Genomic DNA, 9091 nt, shown 5'->3' on the forward strand with positions numbered 1-9091 from the left:
GAAAAAGAAAAAAACGCAAACATTATTAAACAACAAAAAAAATATCTAACAAACTGATCTGGCTGTGTCCAGCACACCTAATTTTTTGAGGTTGGAGGAGGGGAATAAATGATTTTGGAGATTGTTGGATTTTGATTTGGTTTGATTTCTTGGGTTGTTTTATTTTTGATTTTGTTTACTTTTGGGTGTGGGAGGAAAGGGTTGAGAGGAATGTTGTGGGGGTGGGAAGCATGAACCAGGGATATGTGTTGAGAAGAAATCTCGGAAAAAAAATCCATAATAAATAAAGAGAGACTATTGCCATATATGAACTCAAAAGCTACTCATGGTGTTTACTCTGCATATCTGGTTGTGTTGTCTCTAGAAACCGTCGTCTTGCAGTAAGTTATTTGCTAACAATGCAGTGAAAGTGTGTGATGGGTGCTGATGAAGAAAATTATCATGGAAAGCTGGTCCCCTTGGATCTGCCACCAGGATTTGCAAATGAACTGAAGAATAGATGGGTTTGGGTCTGTTCTGATCAGAATCATTGGAATTATTTGAGAATATCACTTAGTGTGCATTAGCACAGCCAAACTACAGTTAAGAGGATTTGAAGATTCAAAAAAAGAATGCTTAAGAAACAGTTAGTCATTCTGAGCTAAATATCCCATGCAAAAAATAAAGGAGCCTTCCTCCAGGTTCTAGTTCTGTGACTGATCGCAATGCATGCAAAAAATAAATAAGTAAATAAATAAAAAATAAATCAGTTTAATAAAGAGATCAGAAAGACACCACTGGAGTTCAACTTGTGACAAGACCCATAAAATGTATGAAAAGTTAACCACTTGTAAAAGAATGCAAAAATGTATAGTTGTTTTTTTTTTGTACATGGAACTGTTTTTTCATATGTAATACTTTAATTTTGTAGCTTGACATTTCAGATCATGTCTTTCCATTTGCCCTATTCTCTCTTTTCCTTCTCTTTTATATAAAAGAAAATAAAGCTGCTGTGACACACAAAATAATAAAGAAAAAGGAATTTAATAATATTATATATATATACACACAGATATATTTATCATGGTATGTTTGATGGGACGACTGGAACAGAAGTTCTGTTATGGTCTTAATGTGGAATAAGAATGTTCTTGAAGAACAAAGTAAAAAGAAACAGAAAACAAAATCAAACCGTAAGATGTGAAGAAAGCGTGTGTTTTAGCTTTGTCACAGTTATCTGTGTCAAGAAACAATATCTGAAAGTTTGTTTACATATTTTACTACTATTTTTTTTGCTAGTATAATTTCTATATGAATACCCTGAAGGTGTATATACTGTTTTATGGTTAAATTGGGAATGTCTTTTGTTTTTAACTGATTTAATTTGGTTGTTTGGTTCCTACATTTTCCCAGTTACTGTGAAAAGGATTATCTTACTGCATAGAAAAATAGCCAGGTGGTTTGATGGCCATGACTGTCACATACAAAAAAAAAAAAAGCAAATGAGGGAGAAAGGGAGAAAACCAACAAAAAACAAGATGGATTGAGAAGTCTGAAATATCAGAAATGTACACTTTTTCTGTATACAGATGAAAACTAATCAGCTGTTTAGGTTTAGAAATCTACTCTTGCTGGTGTTCATAAGTCGCATGAATATTTGACTTTGAAGAAGTGTCATCAAATACACACACGCACATGGGAACTTAAATTTAAACAAACAGCCTTCTCAAACTCTTAGAGAAGCCGCTTTCATGTTAACAAATATTTTCAGTGTGTATGTGTGTGTGGTGCGTGTGCGTGAGAGGTTGAGCTTTTTTTCCTTTTTTATTTTTTTATACTAAAAAGAAAAAAAGACAGGTTTTAAAAAGGTATGAAAGCACGATTTTAGATGATTTAACTGGCCAAAACTATATAGAGTTGATTATATCTTGATGTCTGTAAAAGATTGCTGTTCTTGGAGTCTTGGAGTCTTGTGAAACGATTTCCTTTCTTCCTTTCCTTTTTGCTTTCCTTTTTTAAGTTAAGAGGAAAAAAAACAATTACACTTTCCTTTTTTTGTGTAAGTTTCTATTGGACAGTTTTGGGGAACATGTGCATTCCTGTATGTGGGCTTCTACCATATCCCTGTTGCTTTATGAACAATCTTAAGAATTTTTATTTGAGTTATTGTGATGTTATTGCTTTTTTCACCGTTCTTTTTCTTCCTTTTTGATTCTTTTTCTTTTCTTATTTGCATTTTGTTTAAAGATACGCTTAGCAATAAAATGTTCTTCCCAAAGCCCTGGATGTTGCTGGGTTTTTATTTCCAAAAGACTTAAGGGAAGTTCCAACCCTTTAAATATGAAAACCATTCTCTAATGCAAGTATCCCGCATGAGTGTCTCATCAATAGATTACAAAATCATGCTTGTTATTCTTTCTTTAATCCAATGAATGTTAACTCTTTCTTTTACAAGGCATAAATTCAACTTGAGAATAGATTCTACTTCATACCATTCCCAGTCATCACCACAGTAGGTAAAAGAGTAGTTTTAGAATAGATCTTATTTCCTCTTTTTTTGTTGTTTTTGTTCTAACATTTGCATGGGCAAGAATATTCATGCACATATATTTTTCATTCAGCTATATTCAGTTTCTTTTGTGAATCATACTCTAACACCTTACAGATCCCTCACAAGGCTCTAAACCAGAAATTCCTGTCTAAATTTCTCTCCATATTCGTCCCTCACCTAAAATCATTCCTTGGTGATGACTGGCACCTAACATTTCCAGTACTGTAACAGTCATTTGGAATGAGGAAGATCTAGGTCTGAACGTAGCAACGATCTCTTCTCAAATGTTCTGAAAAAAAATATATTTTTGCCTCAATGCTTTTCTTAAAGCTGTTATACTTCACACAGTTATGAAATGTAACGTGAAGGAATTTCAGCCTGAAATACTCTAGCCCTGTTGCTACAGCCGCTCCTTCTGATTTTCTCTGTCATATAATGAACATTTTATCACTTACGCTAAATGAAAGTGTCAGAAAGGAGGCTTTATTTTTTGCAAAAAAAGGTGTATGCTTATTGTGTAGTTTTGGCTGATCACAAAATCTCAGAATTTTTGAGGATAAAAGAGACAATCTAAGTCAGCTTTGGAGACCACAGGGACCATGTCCAGTCATGCTTTGAATATTCCCACAGACTCCAGAACCAATTTTGGCCACCTGTTTGGTGTCTGACAGCCCTCAGAGTAAGCAAACTTTTTTGTTGTGTTCAGATGAGATGTTTTTTCTTTATGCACACCCATTTCTTCTTATTCTTTTTCTAGGCACCAGAGAAAAGAGCCTGATTTAGCCTTCTTTCTATCTGCAATTTATACACTAATCAGATAGGTCCTCTCCCTGAACATTCTCTCCTTCAGGCTGAATAGCTCTGTAGACCTCTCCTTGTACAGCAGATGTTCCAATTCCTTATCCATCTTTTTGGCCCTTTGCTGGACTTGCTCCAGTTTCTGGAAAATGTGGAGTAGACAGTTACCATACCATGATCTCTCAGCTAGGGATATAGCCCTTTTTTCAAGAACCAAGGCTTGGTAGTTGCTTCTCTCATAATTTCCCTACAGGTAAGCAACATCTTACTTTTTAAGATCCCTGCATGAGATATTAAGTGTACACTTCATGAAACTCTTCAGCAAACAGAGAAACTGTTCTGCTTTCTGCAGAGGTTTTTCACAGCCTCTTAAGGCCAAATGCTAAAACACTTCATGAATATTTGAGCACAGAAACACTCAATTCTTCCTAGTTCCAGTGTTACAGGAAAGGAGTAATGAGGAGCATCTTCATAGCTGGTTCATTTTTTAGGTGCTTCTGTTCCTGCCTCCACACTGAGAGGGAAGGGCACAGATACTACTCTTCTCTACAGTTGTTGTGGCTGGCTGGTTTACTTTTCCAAGACATAAGAAAATATTCTTCAGAGAGTCTAATCATAATCATTAAAAAACAAAGATCTCTGCTCCCAAATTCAGTCACAGGGTGTTCCTGACTCCCATAAAGGCAATGACACATGAATTATAATTAATGGACATGATTTGACGCTTAGAGCTAAAGCTCTCCATTTTGTTTGTTTGTTTAATTAAACACTTTTTAAAACTATCAGCAAGGGAACCTTCAGGATCACAGACTTGTCATATTTTCTGCATGTACAGATAAATAGAATCATTAAGGTTGGAAAAGACCACTAGGATCATCTAATCCAATCACTGACCCACCACCAATGGGTGGTGCTTGCTAAATCATGTCTTTAAGTGCCACATCCACATTTCTTGAAAACCTCTAGGGATATAGACACCACCACTTCCCTGTGCAGCCTTTTCTGCGTAGCTGTTCCTATTCTATGATGCCAAATCTCTAGATGCTAAAGTTGGTATGGTCCACAGAAGATAATGCTTCACAGCGGAACAAACCCCTGCTTCACATTCAAGCAGAGGCAGTGAGAAGGAAAGGCAACAAGACTTGCTTCCAGCTCTCAGCATCACACAGCCTCCTGGGGAGACCAGAAACACTAAGAGAAGACTATTGCCTGGATGGGTTCTGAGATTAAATTTGCCATGACTGCAATGAAGTAATTCCAACAAGAGCTACCATTATAAATGTAGAAGGTTGGAGCGGGAATTCTTACCTTACTAATTCTTACTGGAAAACTTTCACTAATGGGGAGTATCAACGTTTGTTGGGCCACTTAAGAAACACGATTAAAACTTACCTAATTTCAAAGAATACTACATCAAGATTGTTTCATCTCACTCCAGCTTTTCCTCAGATCATGCACATGCATGCACTGCAATATTTTCTGTCTCCAAATATTTCTGATAACCTGTATTCTCTGATGGGCCTGTTCACATCATGTTTCACTGACCTATAGATATGGTGGACAAGATCTCTGTAAACATATGGTTTATTGTATTACTTCCCACCAAAGCAGGAGACAAATTCAGAGGGCTGAAATTCAGAGGCCTGCTACTAATTACCTGAAGAAAAGTCCACTTCAACACACAAGCAAAGAACTGTATGAGCATGTTATTGCTTAAATTCATTTGAAACTGCGTGATCCCAAGCTCCGTACAAAACCAATAGAAACACAAACCCCTACTCCTGCCACCAAGCACAACTTCAAGTCATTCAAAATTTTCAACTGTCACTCCATTTATCTTTTGTCTGTTCACAGAAGACAACCAAGGAGCAACCTCAGTGTAGAGCAGCTGGGAAAAACTAAACATGCTTTCTTCAGTGATTTGTAAGCTAGGCACTATGCCTAACAGCTTCAGTTGGAGCACACCAAAAATTAAACTCACTGGGAAAGATATTTAATAAAATATCAATATATTTATTAATCCTGCCAAAGACTTCGGTACAGTATGAAAAAATACTTGGATTTCAAGAGTAGTTACATAAAATGTTAAAATACTGGATCACAAAATGAGACTGAATCACATAATGAAAACAACAGTGGAAATGGGAGAAATGAAGTTCTGAAAACCATCAGTAATTATATCCAAATGATTTCCTCAGTTCAGATAGTATTTCACAGTTCTCAGTTTGGCAGAGTAATTTGCAGCAAAAATAAGGAAGTGGTAGTAACAAGAAATCTTTAGTAGAGGGATAGAAAGTGGGAAGATAATTCACGAAGTAAGAGGAACTCTTCTGAGGAACAATTTCCAAAAGCTATTTGTAAGAGCAAATGGAAAGGTAGAAAAAGCACCCACATGCAGCATGCAGTCAGGCACCTACTACAGCAGTAGGTGAAGACTGGGATTTTGGTTTCATAGAATGGCTTGGGTTGGAAGAGATATCAGCGATCATCAAGTTCCAACCCCCCACTGTATGCAGAGTTACCAACCACTGAATCATGCACTAGATCAAGTTGCCCAGAGCCACATCCATCCTGGCCTTGAAGTCTCCAAGGATGGGGCATCCACAGCTTCTCTGGGTAACTTGTTCCAGTGCCTCACCACACTAGAGTAAATAATTTTCCCTTAGTATCTAACCTAAGTCTTCCTTCTTAGTTCAAAATGATCCCCCTAGTCCTATCACTATCCTACTGTGTAAAAGATCAGTTTCCCTCATGATCATAAGTATTGGAAGGCCACAATGAGGTCTTCCCAGAGCCTTCTCTTTTCCAGGCTGAAAAACCCAGCTCCTTCAGCCTGTCTTCATAGGAGAGGCATTCTGGTCCTCTGATCATCTTTATGGCCCTTCTCTGAACCCACAGCAACAGTTCCATGACTTTTTTTTTTTTTTTTTTATGCTGGGGGCCCTGAACCTGGATGCAGTACTCCAGATGGGTCATCACAAGGGCAGAGCAGAGAGGGACAGCCACCTCCCTCTCATTGCTGGCCATCACTCTTTTGTTACAACCTAGGATACAGTTGGCCTTCCAGGCTGCACACTGCAGGCTTCTTTTTCCAAAGCCAAGAAAGTAAGATATAAGAAGTGTCAGCAATACTACTGTTTGTGTAATTCAAATCAAGCCCTCTTTGTCTATTTGCATTATCAATTAGAGTTTACTTGCATCTTGCATTGTTTCACCCCAAATCCCAACCTCACCTAGGCTTTAAGAACAAGACTCTTTCAGTAGGTCTGTTTGCACTCATTAAGTATTTGATCCTCAACACTTCTGCTGCATCATATAATGCTTAATGGTTTATTCAGTCTTGACCATTTCCAGATTCACAGCCATTAATCTACATCCATAGTTACCTTGTGAGTTGTTCCCTGTATCTGCTCTATGTAGAAGGGTGGAAGATAAGACAAAAAGTCCTGCCTGGGGTTATATCTATAGCTGTAGCCCTCAAAGCTTCCAGACTCCTGCTCTCTTTACTCATGTCTCTAAAGTACACTGTCTCTGGTGCTGCCAGAGGTAGAATACATCCAGTCCTCACACTAACTGTAGCTTCTCTAAACAAAGCTCCGGCTGTCGATTTTCAAAGACTTAGAGCATATAAAAGAAACACAGGGACTTCTAAAAAGACAAGCTCTTTTTAAAATAAGAAAGAACCATTTTAGAATGTAAAGTGAAAGTATTGGGTTATCAACTGTTTATTAAAAACTCCTACTTATTTTTATATACACACACCAGTAAAACCATGTGTATATGAATTCATTTGAATGCCCAAAGCAACTTCTATTCTACATTCTTTATGGGCTGCAAATTCCTGCAGAAAATCACTGCCTCAATCTGTAATATTTTGCTATAAACAAGTTTTTATACCAATTATGATAACATCAATGACAACACAATATTATTACACATAATTATAGGAATTAAGACTATACATCATACTACAGTTCTTCAAATCCTGGGTCAATAGAAGTTGAGGTTGATTATCATTCACAATCTGCACTGAAGCACATAATGTTGCCAAGATTCCAGCTAACAAAGGTCTTGTTATCTGGATAAATTGGGTTATAACTATAACAAGCACTCAAAACCTAATATTACTTTCTTTGAAGCTAATGGAAAAACTTTCCTTAAAGTAAACAGAGCACATTCACATTCCATAATCCTCTGACAGTTCTGTTTTTAAAACACTGTGGACTTTTTTTCCCCCATTTAACTCACGGTGTTCACTAATTTTAAGAAACATTAGCCAGACTGTGATCAGGAACAAAAAAAATCACAGTGTTGTGCATTGTAAAGATTTATTCAGTAACAAGGGAAATTTTGGAGGGCAGTTTTTACTCCCTAAGACCTTGTTAACACTGTGTCTAGTATACTGCCAAAAGCCTAGGATTTGCAGTTCAGTTGACATTTCTGGGCCCCTCAAATGGACTAATTATTACTGATCATAATGTCAAGATTTCTTCTAAAGAATAAGATCAATAAATACATATAAAATTATTGTTTTTATAGCTGATAACACCGTGTATTTTTACTTTCCCATTGACCTAGTGCCATTCTTCTCAAACAATGGAAAAAAATAAACTCTCTGTGTAAATGCAAACCCAGTCCATCAGCTGGGCCACTGCATTAAACGTACTGGGTCACTAAAATTAATGTACACATATGTATGGGAAGTGCTGAATCAGGGCCTGAACCTCTGATTGATCACCTGAAGTGAGCAATGAGTCAGCCCTGGGAGCATAGCTGAAGGCAATTCACCTGTGCTGCCAGAAGGGGTGGAGCCTGGCTCCACCTTTCCTAGACCCATTTAAGAGCTGACTACAAGTGGGAAAGGATGTCTTTCTGGAGATCCCTCCTTTGGAGTTTTACAGTGAGCCTAGAACAAGGGTAAGCACTCTATCTATTCTTTCTTTGGTGTAATAACCTGCTTAGCCAAACTCTCTTTTATTTCATAATTATAACATCTGTATATTCAATGACTATACACTTGGCAAGCCAGGCAGGCTAAATATGCTAAAATGAACATCATGTCCTTTGTATGGAATTTCTATAAATGGGTCTGGGGGAAGAACGCTAACCAACCCTAGATAAAATTATTCCGGGGCTGATCCCAGGATTTGTGGGATCTCTCTATTATGAACTAGTGGTTATCATTGGAAAATGGGGTCCCCTATGCGTTATGGGAAATCTCTCCATATCACATGGCAATTTACCTTCAGGGACTTAACAGAGATATACTAATCATGAAAGAAAGACAATTATCTGCCTCCACAGTGGTATGCCCACTATTAAATGCTTTAAGTCATGCTGAAATGAGGAATAATACTTCAGGAATGAAAACCAACTTTTGATAGACTGTATCAATAAGTTAGAGCAATTCTGCATCTTCCAATAGGTCAAGTTCATAACATTTCAATAGACAATGACCAGATTCTTGAATCAACAAACTTATTTGATCGGGGAAATAAAAATTCTAAATTAGATCTCTAATCTCCAATTTTGACCGTACCACTAGAGGTCCATCCTGTTATAACTCAGAACACAAAAAAAGTACAGGATAGACCGGCAGAGGTGGCCCCCTACCCAGACTCATTCGCATGTAACAGCCTAGCCATACAGGGCAACAGAATTGATGGATTTAGTACAATGATTTTGGCAGAAGCCTAGAGAAAGTGTGCCAACTTGGTTATTAAGACTGTGGGACTCTGGGGCAGAAAGTGTTTTGGTGAATGG

This window comes from Meleagris gallopavo, chromosome 5 (assembly GCF_000146605.3).
Source record: "Meleagris gallopavo isolate NT-WF06-2002-E0010 breed Aviagen turkey brand Nicholas breeding stock chromosome 5, Turkey_5.1, whole genome shotgun sequence".
NCBI lineage: Eukaryota > Metazoa > Chordata > Aves > Galliformes > Phasianidae > Meleagris > Meleagris gallopavo.